This window comes from Mustela nigripes, chromosome 17 (genome assembly GCF_022355385.1).
Source record: "Mustela nigripes isolate SB6536 chromosome 17, MUSNIG.SB6536, whole genome shotgun sequence".
NCBI lineage: Eukaryota > Metazoa > Chordata > Mammalia > Carnivora > Mustelidae > Mustela > Mustela nigripes.
Genome location: NC_081573.1, coordinates 21,747,281 through 21,761,286, shown reverse-complemented (window position 1 = coordinate 21,761,286; position 14,006 = coordinate 21,747,281). Strand labels below are relative to the sequence as shown.

At 49.2% G+C, this 14,006-nt stretch overlaps 1 protein-coding gene across 10 annotated transcripts in view; it reads left to right on the top strand.

The window, feature by feature from the left end:
- Window positions 1-14,006, top strand: part of ZNF536 (zinc finger protein 536) — a 421,739-nt gene that overhangs the window by 41,753 nt on the left and 365,980 nt on the right. For 7 of the 10 annotated variants that reach the window (XM_059383931.1, XM_059383930.1, XM_059383934.1 and 4 more), the window contains one exon: window positions 10,934-11,003. The exons of the other annotated variants lie outside the window; for them this stretch is intronic. The gene's annotated coding sequence lies outside the window, so the exon portion shown is untranslated. The remainder of the gene's footprint in view (window positions 1-10,933; window positions 11,004-14,006) is intronic. 10 annotated transcript variants of the gene reach the window in all.

Below are 14,006 nucleotides of genomic sequence, written 5' to 3'. Positions count from 1 at the left end.
AGAAAGAGAGGCCAGAGGGCTTCCGCAGGAATCCTCGTCTCTAAATCCTAGAAAGATTTCCTGATCTGCACGAGTGGAAATACTCTGGCTCAGGGAGAGAGGCTCACTAGGCTTCCAAGCTGCTCTTTCCCTGTTACCTGTGTTCTTTTTAAAGCAATAGGATTTTTTTTTTTAGAGTAGTTTTAGATATGTACAAAAATTGAGTGTATCTCCCCACCTACATTTCCCCCTGTTATTAACGTTTATGTTAGCGCAGTACCTTAGTTCTAATTGATGGGCCTGCATTCCTACATTATTATTAACTAAAGTCCACTGTTTACATTGAAAGATCACTTTTGGTGTTGTATATTCTGTGGGTCTGGGCAAACGTACAATGGTACATTACCCACCGCTCTCGTTTTGTACCAAATAGTTTCACTGTCCTAAAAATCCCCCATACCCCCCCCATCCCTCCCTCCCCCTCGCCTCTTGGCAATCACAGATTTTTTTTTTAACTGTCTCCTTTGTTTGGCCTCTTCTAGAATGTCACAGAATTGGAATCGCACAGGATGTAGTCTTTTAAGATTGGCTTCTTTCACTTAGTAATATGTATTTATGGTTCTGTCATGTCGTTTCATGGCTCGATGGTTCATTTCTTTCTGTTGTTGGGTACTATTTCGTTGTCCGGGGGTGCCACAGTTTATCCATTCTGTTACGGAGAGAAGTCTTGGTTGCTTCCATGTTTTGGCAATCGTGAATAAAGCTGCTATAAACATCTGGGTGCAGGTTTTTGTGCGGATGTAAGTTTTCGCCTCTTCTGGGTAAATACCAAAGAGCACGATTGCTGGGTTGATGGGAAGAGTGTGTTTAGTTTTGTCAGGAACTGCCAAACCGTCTTCTGAGGTGGCTGTGCCATTTTGCATTCCCACCAGCCACAAACGAGAGTTCCTGTTGTTCCGTGTCTTTGCCAGCATTTGGGGTCTGTGTTTGGGATTTCAGTCATCTTAATAGGTGTGTCGCGGTGTCTCATTATTGCTTGCATTTGTATTCCCTTAAAGCCGCACGATGTCAAGCGCGAGCTTCTCCCGTGCTTACTTGCCATCTGTAGATCTCCCTTGATGAGGCATCTAGACTTTCGGCCCTTTTTAATGGGGCTGTTTGTTTCTTCTTGTTGAGTTTTAAGAGTTCTTTCTAGATTTTGGACACCGGCTCTTCATCCGATAATGTTGTTAGCTAAGACTTCCTCCCACCATGTGCCTTATCCTTTCCTTCTCTTAATGCTCTCTCTTTGTAATATGTGTGGAACTCTCAGCCACCTCGGCCAGTGGCCTCTGTTCTCATATGGCCAAGTGGCACCTACTTATGTTTCAGATTTGAGGTTTTAGGACATGCAAAATCAGAGATGCACATGCAATGCATTCTCAGCTGTGTTTATAAAGCTCACATATATATGCAAGCACACACACGTGCACACACAGAAGAATAGAAGAAATGTGCCAAAATATCAATGCATTCACACCAGCTGACTAGAACTATGGATTGTTGTTATTTTCTTTGTAATATCTCATATGTTCTAGATTTTCTAGAAGGGAGCATATTATTACTTGAATAATCAGTTGTGTACAGGTAAAAGTAAATGCATTGAAGAAAAGCACCACCTGTGGAGGAGATCCCATAGTGATTCAGTTGAAACTTGGACAACTTTCCCTTTGACTTCAGAGATGATCTCCAGAACCCATATGTCGCAATATTGATGAGAATACAGTTTCTCTAACAACCTGCTTCAGAAAACAAGTGACTTTCTTTTTAAGTTTCTTTATTTATTTGACAGACAGAAATCACAAGCAGGCAGAGAGGCAGGCAGAGAGAGCAGAGGAAACAGACTCCCTGCTGAGCAGAGAGCCCCATGTGGGGCTCAATCCCAGGACCCTGAATTCATGACCTGAGCCAAAGGCAGAGGCTTAACCCACTGAGCCACCCAGGCTCAAATGACTTTCTTATGGCTACATTTGGCTGTCAAAATGGCCCGCTGTTTTGCTGAGCCCTCACTGGGTGCTATACAAGATAAACACAGTGGAAGCCACTAATGCAAACCGCGCATACAGTTTTAAATTTCTAGTAGCCCCATTAAAAAGGGTTAAAAGGGAGCAGGTAAAATTGATTCTAAGACTCTATTTTTTAGTACATCCAGAATATTATCATGTCAACAGGTTAAAAAGTATCAAAACTATAAATGAAACATTTTACATTCTTCCAGATATGATGTGTGTGTTAAGCCTGCAGATCATCTCAGTCTGCACTGGCACTTTGCAGGTGCTGAGTAAACACATGCGGTCAGTGCCTCTCAGATTGGACGGGGCAACTTTGTGTGGTGGAGGATAATCCAGCAGTTTGCCAGACGGTACCCAAACGGCAACAGTACCTGCAGTGAGTACAGATTAAAAAGAAAACAGGCGCTTTGTGCTTTCCAATTATTTTCCATTTCTTCTTCAAGATAAGCTACTTCGTAGACACTGTATGATTTGATGATGCTAGGAAGTTTTTTCTGTAGGGGGATAAATATTTTTAATTCGTGCATGGATACAGTATAGCCTGAAGCATTTGCAGTTTGGGGATTTTTTTTCTTTTTTTTTTTCTTCTTTGCATTATTGCCTCTCTGGAGGCCAACGTGGTCTCAGATGTGCCAGCCTATGGAGTCTTGGGCTGATACGGGACCTGCATTGAGACAGGGTGAGACAGGGCCAGATTGGGCAAAGACATCGGGAGAGGCTGCCAGGCCTTGGCTCTCAGAGAAAATAGCCTCTGGGCAGGGTTGGGATACCCCTTCCGGACCTGTGCCCAGTGACACAGGTTTTGAGCCTTGTAGGAGACATGCGCATCTGGTCTGTGTTTCTTACCCTAAGAACACCGGCCTACAGGGTGGGTCAGAATTCCCCATTTCAGGATGAGCTGTGGGATCCCCTGTGCAGAGTCATGCTCCTGAGGACAGAGACAGGGGGGCTGTTGGGTGTCTCCGATCAGTGGCCCCGGGCAAGCACGCCTGCCCCAGAGACCAGGCTCTTCGAGGCTGTGTGGCGGGAGGTGTTGCTGGTGCTGGGAAACGCCGCATGCGTCACCGAATCAGGGATTCAGACCCTGGCTCCCCCCACTTACCTGCTCTTTACCTTGGGCCAGTTCCTGCATAGCGGGTGCCTCAGTTTCCCATCCATCCATGACCGCGCTGGCAGCAGTGTCCTCCCTGGGTTGGAGCAATGTGGGTCAGGATGTAGGGCTCTGGTCGGCACGCAGTGAGGGCTTGGTAGATGGGAGCCGACGCTCTTCCTGAGTTCAGGAACGGTTAGGTCAGCGAACGGATCCCTTCAGAAGTGGGGCGTGTGTGTGTGTGTGCACGCGTGCATAAACTCCGGCGGTTTCTTGAACTCCATGTCTTTAGTGGCTCGTGTCTTCCTGTCTCCATCCTGCACCCTCCGCTCGGCCTGAGAGACCGGCAGGAATCATTTTCCCTCCGCCTTCACTTTCCCTCTCTTCTTTTCTCCTTCTCAGGGCTGTTTTGACGATGAATTAATTGTAGGTTGGGGGACTTGCAAGCAAAAATCAAAGCCAATAAACTTCAAAAGGACAGGGGGGACCAGGGCCACCGGGGGAGTGCCAGGGCCCACTGTGTGTGTGGGGGGGGGACTCTTGTGGCTTTGGGGGAGGGTGGGGGGTGCTTTCCATGTGTCTTCAAAGGGGACACCAAGTGTTTCAGATTGTCGCTGAAAAACTCCGATGCAAAACTTGGGAAATCTGGGTGAGAGGCAACGGGTTCCAAAACAACTATTTCTCTCTTTGGCCAGCAAGCGTGAGCCCAGTGGAACGTAGAGTTAAACTTGGAATTTCTTGGCAAGGGTTAATAATCAATGTAGATCTCCTAACAAAGGAGATGCTGCCTTATTATACTGGGAAAGTTTTTTTTCTTAACTGTCAGTGAAGCAGTACTAATTATTACTCCAGTGTAAATGAGGTCATTTCCTATTAAGAGAACAAAATGCTTAGCCTCGCCTTGCCAATTCATACCAACTATTTTTCACACATACTCAGCTTTTTAGTTTTTTTTTTTAATTTTGATAAAATCCATTCATTTGTATTAGAAAAGTGTAAACCATCGCAATAATAGTTGCCCATGATTACCCAGATGAGCTTTTGTAATGTGTGGGTTGTTTGAATACCATGTGTTAGCTATGGAACAATTAGGCAGCTGAATGGATCTTTAAAACAATCAGATACTTTTATCTCACTGAAAAAATACATTCCTTGGATGTGTACTGTTAAACCGTAAATTCCGGGCAACATTAAACTCACGTCACAAGAAGAACTTTCGGATATATGTTGATCAAGGACAAAAAGACATCCAAATATCGTGTCTTCGTGTTTTCATTTTTTTTTTTATGCAAGCAAAAAGATTTAAGGAATATTGTAGCAAACAAAGGGTAATTGTTTTAGCCCAGATGTTGCTTTTGCACAACAAGCAGGTTACAATGTTCCCACAGAGCTGATGAGCCCAATCAGGGAAATGATTAAAAATTGATTTTGTCCCTGTAATTACAGTATGTAAACTACTTAGCTTGGATTGCAAAGGAAGTGATTTTCTAATTACGTATATACTCTGGTGTCTAATGATTGGTTTTTTGAAGTAATGAAGAGAGAGCACTAACGACTCCTTGGTGTTCTGTTGTTTAAGAAAGACCATCTTTAGAGTAAGCAGCAACAGACAAAGAGTTTAAATTGAATTTTCAACACTGTTAATGTGCACATGGATTTGTTTATTAAAGAGACAGGGAAGTAATTTGATTGGCTCTGAGCATCTTGGCTTTTTTTCATGCTAAAGTATGTAAAAATACATGCACCGGGGCACAGGCTGACGGGAAGAAGCCTCCCCGCTCTGCTTTCATCATCCCAGCGCCTGGGCTGATACCGCGGGGTCTCAGGTTCCTGTGAGCATCTGATATCTGTGAATCCTGAAAGCGTTTAGATCGAACAGGTATCAGATAGCTCCTGCATCAAAGTTACCTTTGTTTTAAAATGAAAGAAGAGGCTTCTCTTGGATGCATGTCTGGGCAGCCCAACGCACTCTGTGTTAGAATATTTGTAGCATCCCATGTGACAGATAGCCTGCATCCTATGATGCGGGGCTCTGTGATGGGGTGACAGCTGGCACCCCCCCATATGTGTGTGCCACATGCGCAGCAAAAACGCCCACCCCAGGGCTAGCCCTGTGTCTGCAGGTCTGGCTGTAGTGGGTCAATGCTGGGAGCCGGGGGGCATGCTGATGGGGATGGAGGAGAGAACTCGCAAAATCCCGAGTTTGGAGACACTTTGTGGCTGATGAGTCATAGCCCCTCAAGCCCTTCTTCTGGCAGATGTTAGAAGGGGAGACCGTTCCTCAGCAGGCGCGACCTGCCCTCCAGGAAGGGGACAGTGGCTGCAAGGTGACCCTGAGAGTTTGGTGAAGCCAAGGGATCAGGAGACGCATGCCTTTGGGAAGACTTGTTTGTTACTCACAGTTCCTAAGAGGAGTGGGGGGTGCCCCAGGCCGTGAGGGACTGCGCAGGGAAATAGCAGGACTAGTCTGGAGACAGGGAGCCAGGAGAAAATGTAAACATGATCCATTATGGTGCTGAAGGAAGGGCTTGGCAGGGAGGGTGGCCAGAGGTGGGACTGGCTCGTTTGGATCATTTCAGTAGGCTCTAGGCTAGAGGGACTCTCTCTGGTTGTCTGATATCTGACTCCGGGGTGATTAGGGCAGGGGACAGTCACCCAGTGTGGGAGTGCCTGGTAAAGGAGGGGGAGGTTGAGGCGTGGGCTGTGGTCGGTGGGTTTGCCTGTGAGAGATGTGCTCCCAGAAGGGTCATTTGCTCTCTTTAGGGATTGGCTAATCCTGGGAGGGGCAGTCCCTACAGGGCTGGTCCTGCTCCTGCAGTAAGGTCCCAGATGTCAAGGCATCAGAAACACATGCTTACTGCACAGGAGCCCTTGGCGAGGGCTGGTTTGGGAGTGGGTGACCGTGTCATCAGAGTCCCTGGCCGTGATGAGCATAGGATGATGCCAGGTCCCTCTTCTTCCTGGTGTCTACTCAGCAAGTCTCTTTGGCTCTCTATGAAATGCATCCTGAATCTACTTGCTTCCCGCCATCATCGTGGCTCCCACCCTACATCAAGCCAGCACCGTCTCTCACCTGGACAACCGTGGCAGTCTCCTCGCTGGTCTGATAGGGAGCTCCACTGCCAGCCCTTCTGGTCTGTTTCCCCACAGCAGCCAGCGTGGTCCTTATTATAATGTAAATCACATCATGTTATTCCTTTGCTCAAAACCTGTCAATGGCTCAGAATAAAACCCAAAATTCGTACCATGTCTGAGAAGAAATGCCAGCCCTCTCCCATTTCCTTCCTACCATCCATGTTGTCCTGGGCGCATGGAACATTTTGCTGCTCCTGGAATACACTATCTCCTTCCTACCCCAGGGCCTTTGCACCAACTGTTTGTTTTGCTTATAGAGTTCTTCCCCAGATTTTCACTGTGCTCATTCTCTCAATTTATCCAGGATTTTTTGCTTGTTTGTTTGTTTTTTTGTTGGTTGTCACTGATGAAAGTGGTCTCTCTCTGGTCATCTTATCACAAACCATCTCTGTCCACGTCTGTCATTTTCCCTGGCTTTATTTTCTTCTTCGAGCCTATTATTCACTAACTTTATATTTTGCTTTTATTCTTTCATTGGAAGCTGCTCACTAAAATAGAAGTTCCCCACAGACAGGAGTCTGGCACCCAGGAGGCACTTGGCAGGTGACGGCTAAATGAGACCGAGTGCCTAAGCCTCTTCCCCAGGGAGCACTTCTCACCTGGACTCCTTTCCTGTTGGGAACAACAGCTCTGTTACTTGGGGCCAATGTCCTCCCTTAGAGTTCTGAGAGGAGGAGAGAGAGAATCACTCAGTGCTCGGGAATGGAACGTGCAAGTCCATTTCGGCTGTTGGCAGGGTCTCTGTCCCCTAGTGGGCCTGGAGAGGGTGTTGAGCATGGGGCTTTAGGAGAGGCACTGGAACTGGGCAGGGAAGTTGTGGCCCCACGGTAGTGCAGGCTGGGGAACAGGCTGGAGCCCCTCTTCTGGGCTTCCCTCCAGGACAGCAGGACTGTGAGGCACTGTCCTGGGAGGGCTGAAGTGTTATCTCCAGAGAGCTCCACTTACGAGTCCCACTGGCCACACCCTTCTCCCACGGAGCGCTGAGGGAGTCCAGCTGGCTTTCTCGCCGCTGCAGAATCCTTTCCTGATGCTTTCCTGGAAGGAAAGCAGTTTATCTGGCTCCCATCTGCCCCAGACGGCCCAGAGCCCTCAGCGGACTGCAGGACTCCTGCCACAGGGCCTCCGAGTGAGCCCTGGGAGGGCCGGTCCTCCGTCAGTCCCGGAAGGCGCTGTGCTCCAGGGGTCACACTGTAACAGAGCACCGACCTGGAGAGGGGAATTGAACCAGCTTTACCTTCTTTTCTTCCATCCCCCCTTGTTGGCCCTTCGTTCCATAGGATCCGGAACCTTCCCTTCTCTCTTTCCTCTTCCCCCCCCCCCCCCCCCAGCTGAGCTCCAGCCCTCTGCCTGAGATGAGGGACTAGGAGGTGAATGGACACAGCCTTTCCCCCGTGAGCTGGCAAGAGACACAGGGACCACCCTCCGCATGGCATCTGGTGCTTGGCAGGACCTTGGCAAATGGTAACTTGTTGCTAGGATGGCCTTCCAGCCGCCATGGTGTTGAGTGAGAGACAGGTGTGTGATGACCAAGAGAAAGCCACATGTTGGTCTAGAGGAAGGGTCTTTGCGTCGAACTTGGGGCTTATTGCCAAGGGCCCCGGTCGTGGCAGGGTTGCTACGTCTCTGCTCCTGTCTTGACTTGCCAGGCGCCCTCCCTTTCAGCACCCATGGGAGGGTGCTGGGAGACTGGGAGACTGGGCTTCTACCCCGTGAAGGTTATCAGAGCTTCTGCGTCTCCCCTGGGAGGACTTGGGAAGGAGGAGAGGGCCCCCATCCCTTGGTGAGGGGTCCATGCAGCTCTCTCCTTCTAGCCTTGGCTCAGCGAACAGGCTGGGCCCTTGAGTGGGCACTGCTTGGCCTGTAGAACTCGTAGGGTTCTACACGGGCCAGGCCAGAGCTGCCCGCCATCTCCCACTTGCTTCTGTTGTCTGTGCCCCCCCCCCCCGTCTTCCTGTCCTCCCCACTTCTCTTCAAAGTCTTTCTATCAGAGCTTTCCACCCCCTCCCTTCCCTTGGGTTGCTCGAAGGGGCCTTGGAAGTGCCCCAGGTTCTAACAGACCCAGCCCCCCCCACCCCCCCATCCTCCCCCCCCCTTTTCAAAGTTGCTGCCCCCCCCACCCCTGCATTTTTCTTAGAACCCGCATTCCTCACATGTCAGGGTCTCTGAACCTTTACCTGCCCCCACCTCCACCTCTGTGCCCACCGAGGCCCTGCTCACTGAACGAGCAGGCGTGAGCTCCCTATCGGGTGCCGCCGGCCAAGGGGGGCCCCAGGTGTTTGACAGGACAGGCAGGGGTTATCCATGTACAGCCGGGGGGATTTCAGGCCCCGAAACCTGCCTGTGGAGGTGATTCTTTTGGTGACATGGCTGCTCCCCACCTTGGCCTTGGCTCGTGCCGTGCTTTTTGCTGCCTTTGTGATCTGCCCCTTCCCGCCTTTCCTCAGATCTGGTGGTAGCTACACCCCACTGGACTTGTGGGCACTGTCTCCTGGGTGGCCCACTCCACCAGCCCCTCAGCGGGGGTCCACGTGGGAGGCAGGGGCGAGGGGAGGCCTCCCGTCAGGGACCTGTTTCTGGTTATGTCACCGCGTTTTCTCTAAATGGAAGTTCCTACTTGCACCAAGACTGCTCTTTCTTTCACTGAGTGAGGCAGATTTACTGGGCTGGGGTTTTCCTTCCTCCCCACCCCACAGGGAGAGCATCAGTGGTCTGGTGTGCTCCCCTTTGCCCGCCTGCGGTGGCCATAATGACATGGGACAGTGGGTGTCACCTCTAGATGGTTCAGAAAGATGCCAGTGGCACTAAGTCAATTTTCTTTCCTGAGATTCCAGTATGGCCTCTGAGCAAGGGCTCTGCCGTTATCTCAGCAGGAAGCTTGTGGGGCTCACCTGGCCGGGCCAAGGCAGGCCAGCCACCTTTGGACACTGCCCCCCCACCCCGCCCATCATTCATGAGAGCCCTCCCAAGGGCTCAGCTCCCCGTGCAGCCGCGGAGCTTGCACGGGGGCCACGACTGTTTCAGGGCATAGGAGCTCCCATCACGGCCCCCAAAGGCAGATGGCCGGCATGTGATCAATGGTGGGAAGCCTGGGGTCACGTGGATGTGGGACACCCCAGGTGAAGTCTCCCGTGTTCTTCCCATTCCTGGCATCCAGAAAACTTCTTATGTGAACAGCCCCTGGAGAATGGTCCTAGAATTTTGCAAACCATAAGGCTGAGTCTCCCCCCCCCCCACCCCGCCTCTCGCAATCCCCTCCCTAAAAATTGTCTTGTGAGCAAAGCAAGTAAGTCTTCACAGAGCCTTTCGGGTGCCAGGACCCGCTGTGCCCATCCCTGGGACAGACCAGAGAAAGCACAGCGTCAAGCATTTGTTTCTCTCTCTCTCTCTCGATTTTAACTTTGAATGATACAGAAAAAAAAAAAAATTGCAGAAGCTAATCTGTCTGAGGAGAGGCAAGGAGGGGGCAAGAGAGACTTGTGATCTCTTACCTTGTTGCAGATGGTTGAGGTGTCTGTCCACTTCCGCTTTGTGTCTCGAGGTAGGCAGGTAGAAATTAGTTTACAGACAGCAGTGTCCCTGTGACACTTTGAGGACATTCTTTCTACACTCAGTCAGCCAACACCTTTTTGGTTGCCAGAAATCCGTGTTGGAGTTGGATGGACTGTGGGATGCCCGTGGCTTCATGTGCAGATTTCGTCATCGTGGGCTAGGGCTGCCACCACGGGTTCCCCGAGTGTGTCTTCTGGTTTCATAGACACGCCCCTGAGTCCCTACTGGAATTCCGCTTCTGTGATGCCCGAATGTACAACTTCGGCGTCAGCCAAATGTAACTTCTCAAGAAGGAACTTTTGCTCGTCCTGTAAAATCCTTCTATGATTGGATTCCTAATTGCACTGGACCGGGAGAGGCTGGACCCAGGGAGTGGACTGGAGATGGCAGGCTGAGGCTTGGCTTGGCCCCTGTGGGCAGGCATCTTGGTGTCCCCCCCCCCAGGCCCCCCATCCTGTCCCAGCATGTCATAGTGGAGGAGCTCCTCTTGCGAGGCTTTCTTCAGTAATGAGACAGGAGAAAGTCGAATGCCTAACTGGTCCTTTTCTGGATCTTGGTACGGGAGTGGGGACAGATGCTACACAAAGCCCCAGAGCCTGGGTCAGTGACTAGTTCTGGTTTGGACACAGTGAATGCCGCCTTGGGCATGGAGTGCCTGTTTGGAATACAGGATCACCTGTGGTCCATTGAAATTTGGGTGGAATTGTGGTCTCCTGAAGGGAGCTCCTTAAATCAGAGAGAAAAAGAACCCCTCAGTTCTCAACCTTTAGAATTTAAAAGGGAGAGAGAGAGAGAGAGAGAGAGGAGAGAGCAAGCCAGCCTTATTTGCTTATTGGCTTGCTTCTTCTGTCCCATCTGGACAAGAAATGGTTAGATGCCCCGCCCCCTTCTCTTTTTGCAGGTGGCGATTTCCCATTAAAAGGAGCTGAGCAAATTGGGTTTATTGCAGCAAGGGTCACATAGTTCCCATTTTTAAATTGCTCAATGAATTGGGGCAGTGGGGCTATTAAATATTGTTAGACTCTCAACTAGCCCGGCAAATGGTTACCTTGGACGAATGCTGTTTACCTGTCTTGTTGACGTCGATATGTCCGACACAGAGACTTGCTAACACGTCCTATTTTTGCAGTTCCGGCCCACCACGGCTTTAAGAATACCCTTCAGCCAGGAGGGAGCTCCGTTGCTTTAAGACTTGCCTGGTAAGGAACATCGTTCTGTAGTTTGTTGAAGTGGTGTCTGTCTGTGAGTGTGTGGGCTGTCCAGGCTGCCCTTGCTAGGCTGGAGCCCCCTGCGCTGGGTGAGAGTTCTCCCAGATGCTTTCTTCTCCCCCAGCCTGGACTGAGATGGGTTGTGGAGAAGCTTCTGGATTCAAGGGTTCCTGGGATGGAGTGCAGCTCCCAGGGCTTCTAGGTGGGATGAATGTATGGTGTCAAGACATGTTCTGGAAGTCTCAGCACGGGGTCCCAGAAGGGGCAAAGCCCCCTAAGGGTGACTTCTTTCTCTCTGTGTGACATCCCTAAGAGTCACTGTCCACCAGCTGGCAGGTGGAACAGGAGCTGGTGAGGCTGTGGCACCACCTGTGGCCCATCGCCCCATCACCCACGGGTTGGCTCTGTGGCCTGGCCCCGTCTCAGAGGAAACTTGTCCCAGAGCAGCTTCATGTTTGTCATCTCAAACTCAAGATCCCAGACTCAGTGATGGAGGGTTTTCCTGGCCTCAAAGCTGCTAAAAACTTACAGCACAAATGAAGGGGCAGGTGCCTGTGTCTGATGCCTGCAGCCTCCTCATCCGAGCTCCCTGAGATCTATCTCTGTAAACTCAGCCTCAGATCTCATTAGCCAAGCCCACCTCCCCCTGACCATGGGCCTCAGAGGTCACTACACAACCTCGGAAATTGATAGCGGAATTATGCACTCAGAAATTAATTTTACGTTGTACTGAATATATCTTTTTTTTTTATTATTATTGTGACTTTATCTTGTTGAGAAAGTGCTTACTTCTGATTTTGTGGATATTACTGACCATGGATTACTTTTATTTTGGTTTTTACACAACAGTTATATTAGAAATTTGCTGTTTTATTCTTACCTTCTTAGTAAAAATCCTTTTATCACACAATGGGTAATTTATATCCATTACCAGGCCTTTCAATCCTTTTCAGTGGGGCTGTCAGCGCCGTTGGCACAGTAATGATTAATGTGATCTAATAATAGCGTGCCATTATATTACCTTAGTAAAACATGTACCAACATCCTATTCGGATCTACCAAATTCATAGCTTCCTATAATATTTTTGTTGAAAGACAGGATTACTATTTTTCAAAGCTGATTTTTTCCCCTTTAACATATTTAATGAAATTCACAATTCTCTGCCTTGGTAATCCGGGCATGTGATTGGGTTCGGTGGGTGAATGTGACATCTGTAAGTCGTGTTGTGATTTGTCAGGGAGAGGTAGGACAGTCTCAGAGACCCGCCACCGGCCGATCCTGGGTTGTTTTGCCTTGAAGGAAAGAAATTGCTGGGTTTCCAGTCTCTTCTGACACGTAATAAGGAAGGTGTGTTTTAGATCAAAAGGCAAAAAAGTAATTTGACTCGAAGAGTCCTTTCTTCCTCTCCTGTTTTTCTCTTCTCTCCTGTCGCCTGCTTTGGTCTGCTGGTGAATAAGAGGGTAACAGAGCCCGTGGAAGCAGCTTCAAGCTGTTTTTTTTTTTTTTTTTTTTTTTTTTCTGGGGTTGCCTCCAGCCTTCATCTCCAGCTCAGCCTCTCTGGATCTGAGGCTGGGTTGTTTGGCCTCGGCACTGACATTGCGCTGGGTAACTCTTCGCTACGGGGGTCCTCCTGTGCACGGTCAGACGTTCAGCAGTGTCCTTGGCCTTCTTCCACTCAGATCCCAACTGTATACCCAGCTCCCCGAAGCTGAGACCACCAAAAATATCTCCTGAAATGACCAGCCATCCCCTGGGGGCCACAACCATCCACAGGTCCGATGTGATAGGAACACAAGAAGATGGGTTTTGGGGGTGAGGGGATCTCGCTCCAGCTGGAGCTCCCATTGAGCTTTGGGGTCCTTCTTTGGGACATCTTTGGTTTTGGCAGGGAAGATGTGGGGATGAGGGTTACACACTGCATCCTTTTCCTGGCAGAAACCCAGGCTTCTTCCTTCTTTCTCCTCCCTCCTCTGTCCCAGAGCCTGGCCCCAGCAAGGGTCTGAATCTTAGCTTCTTCCACTTAAATCCCATTATAATCACGACCGTGATTGATAACATTCCACCTTTTCAAAGGGCTTTAAAATCTGTGTCAACCAAGGATGACATTATTGGAGCGCAGGCGAGATGTATTCAAACAATTACACACTCAAATCGAAATGGGAAGGTTTGTCCTTCTATTCTGATGCCTTTGTGACGTGGCTTTCACCAGCGCTTTGGCCCCGCAGCCCCCAAAAGCTTCAGCGGGAAAATGCATGGGGAGGAACAGGTTTTGCCCTTGATTCCACTCAGCTCTGAAAGATTTTGAATATTTGGGCTTCTTAGAACTAGAGGGTAGTGGGGGAAGGAGAGGTTGTTGAGCACAGGAGAGAGAGAGAGAGATCCTTGCTTTTGATTCAGAACAAAAATTACTGCTGCAACATTGGCTCGAAATATGCAATCAACTGAAATCAGGAAAAGTATTTTGAATACAAAATTTATATTGAAATACTTGAATCTTGATACGTGTGCACCCACATACATGTATATATTTAAATCAAGGAAGAGCAGGCGAAAAAATAAAGCTTTTGTCATAAAAATATTGCTTGTAGTATTTGCCCTCAAATGATTTCTGCCACATTGGAATACATTTTTGTACGGTTAGCATTTCCATAGAAGACACTCTTGTTTGCAACAGATTCTTGATGATAACAACAAATGAGGAAATGGCTCTAATTTACCTTTGTTTTAGGAGGATTTTAAATACCTTGTGATGTTTGGTTTAGGAAGCATTTTGGTGACCCACCCCTACTTTACTGGTTTCTGGTCTTTCTCTCTCACTGCAGCATAAACCGGGTAAGAGTGGGGCCTTGTGTGTGTTCTTCAGTGTTGGCTTTCCATGTTCCTGAAATGGTCTCTGGTACATAGTAGGTTCTCAGTAATACTGATGACTGGCAGGATGGATTGGTGGGTGGATGGATGAGTGGATTGATAGATGAATGGAGGGATGGATGGAT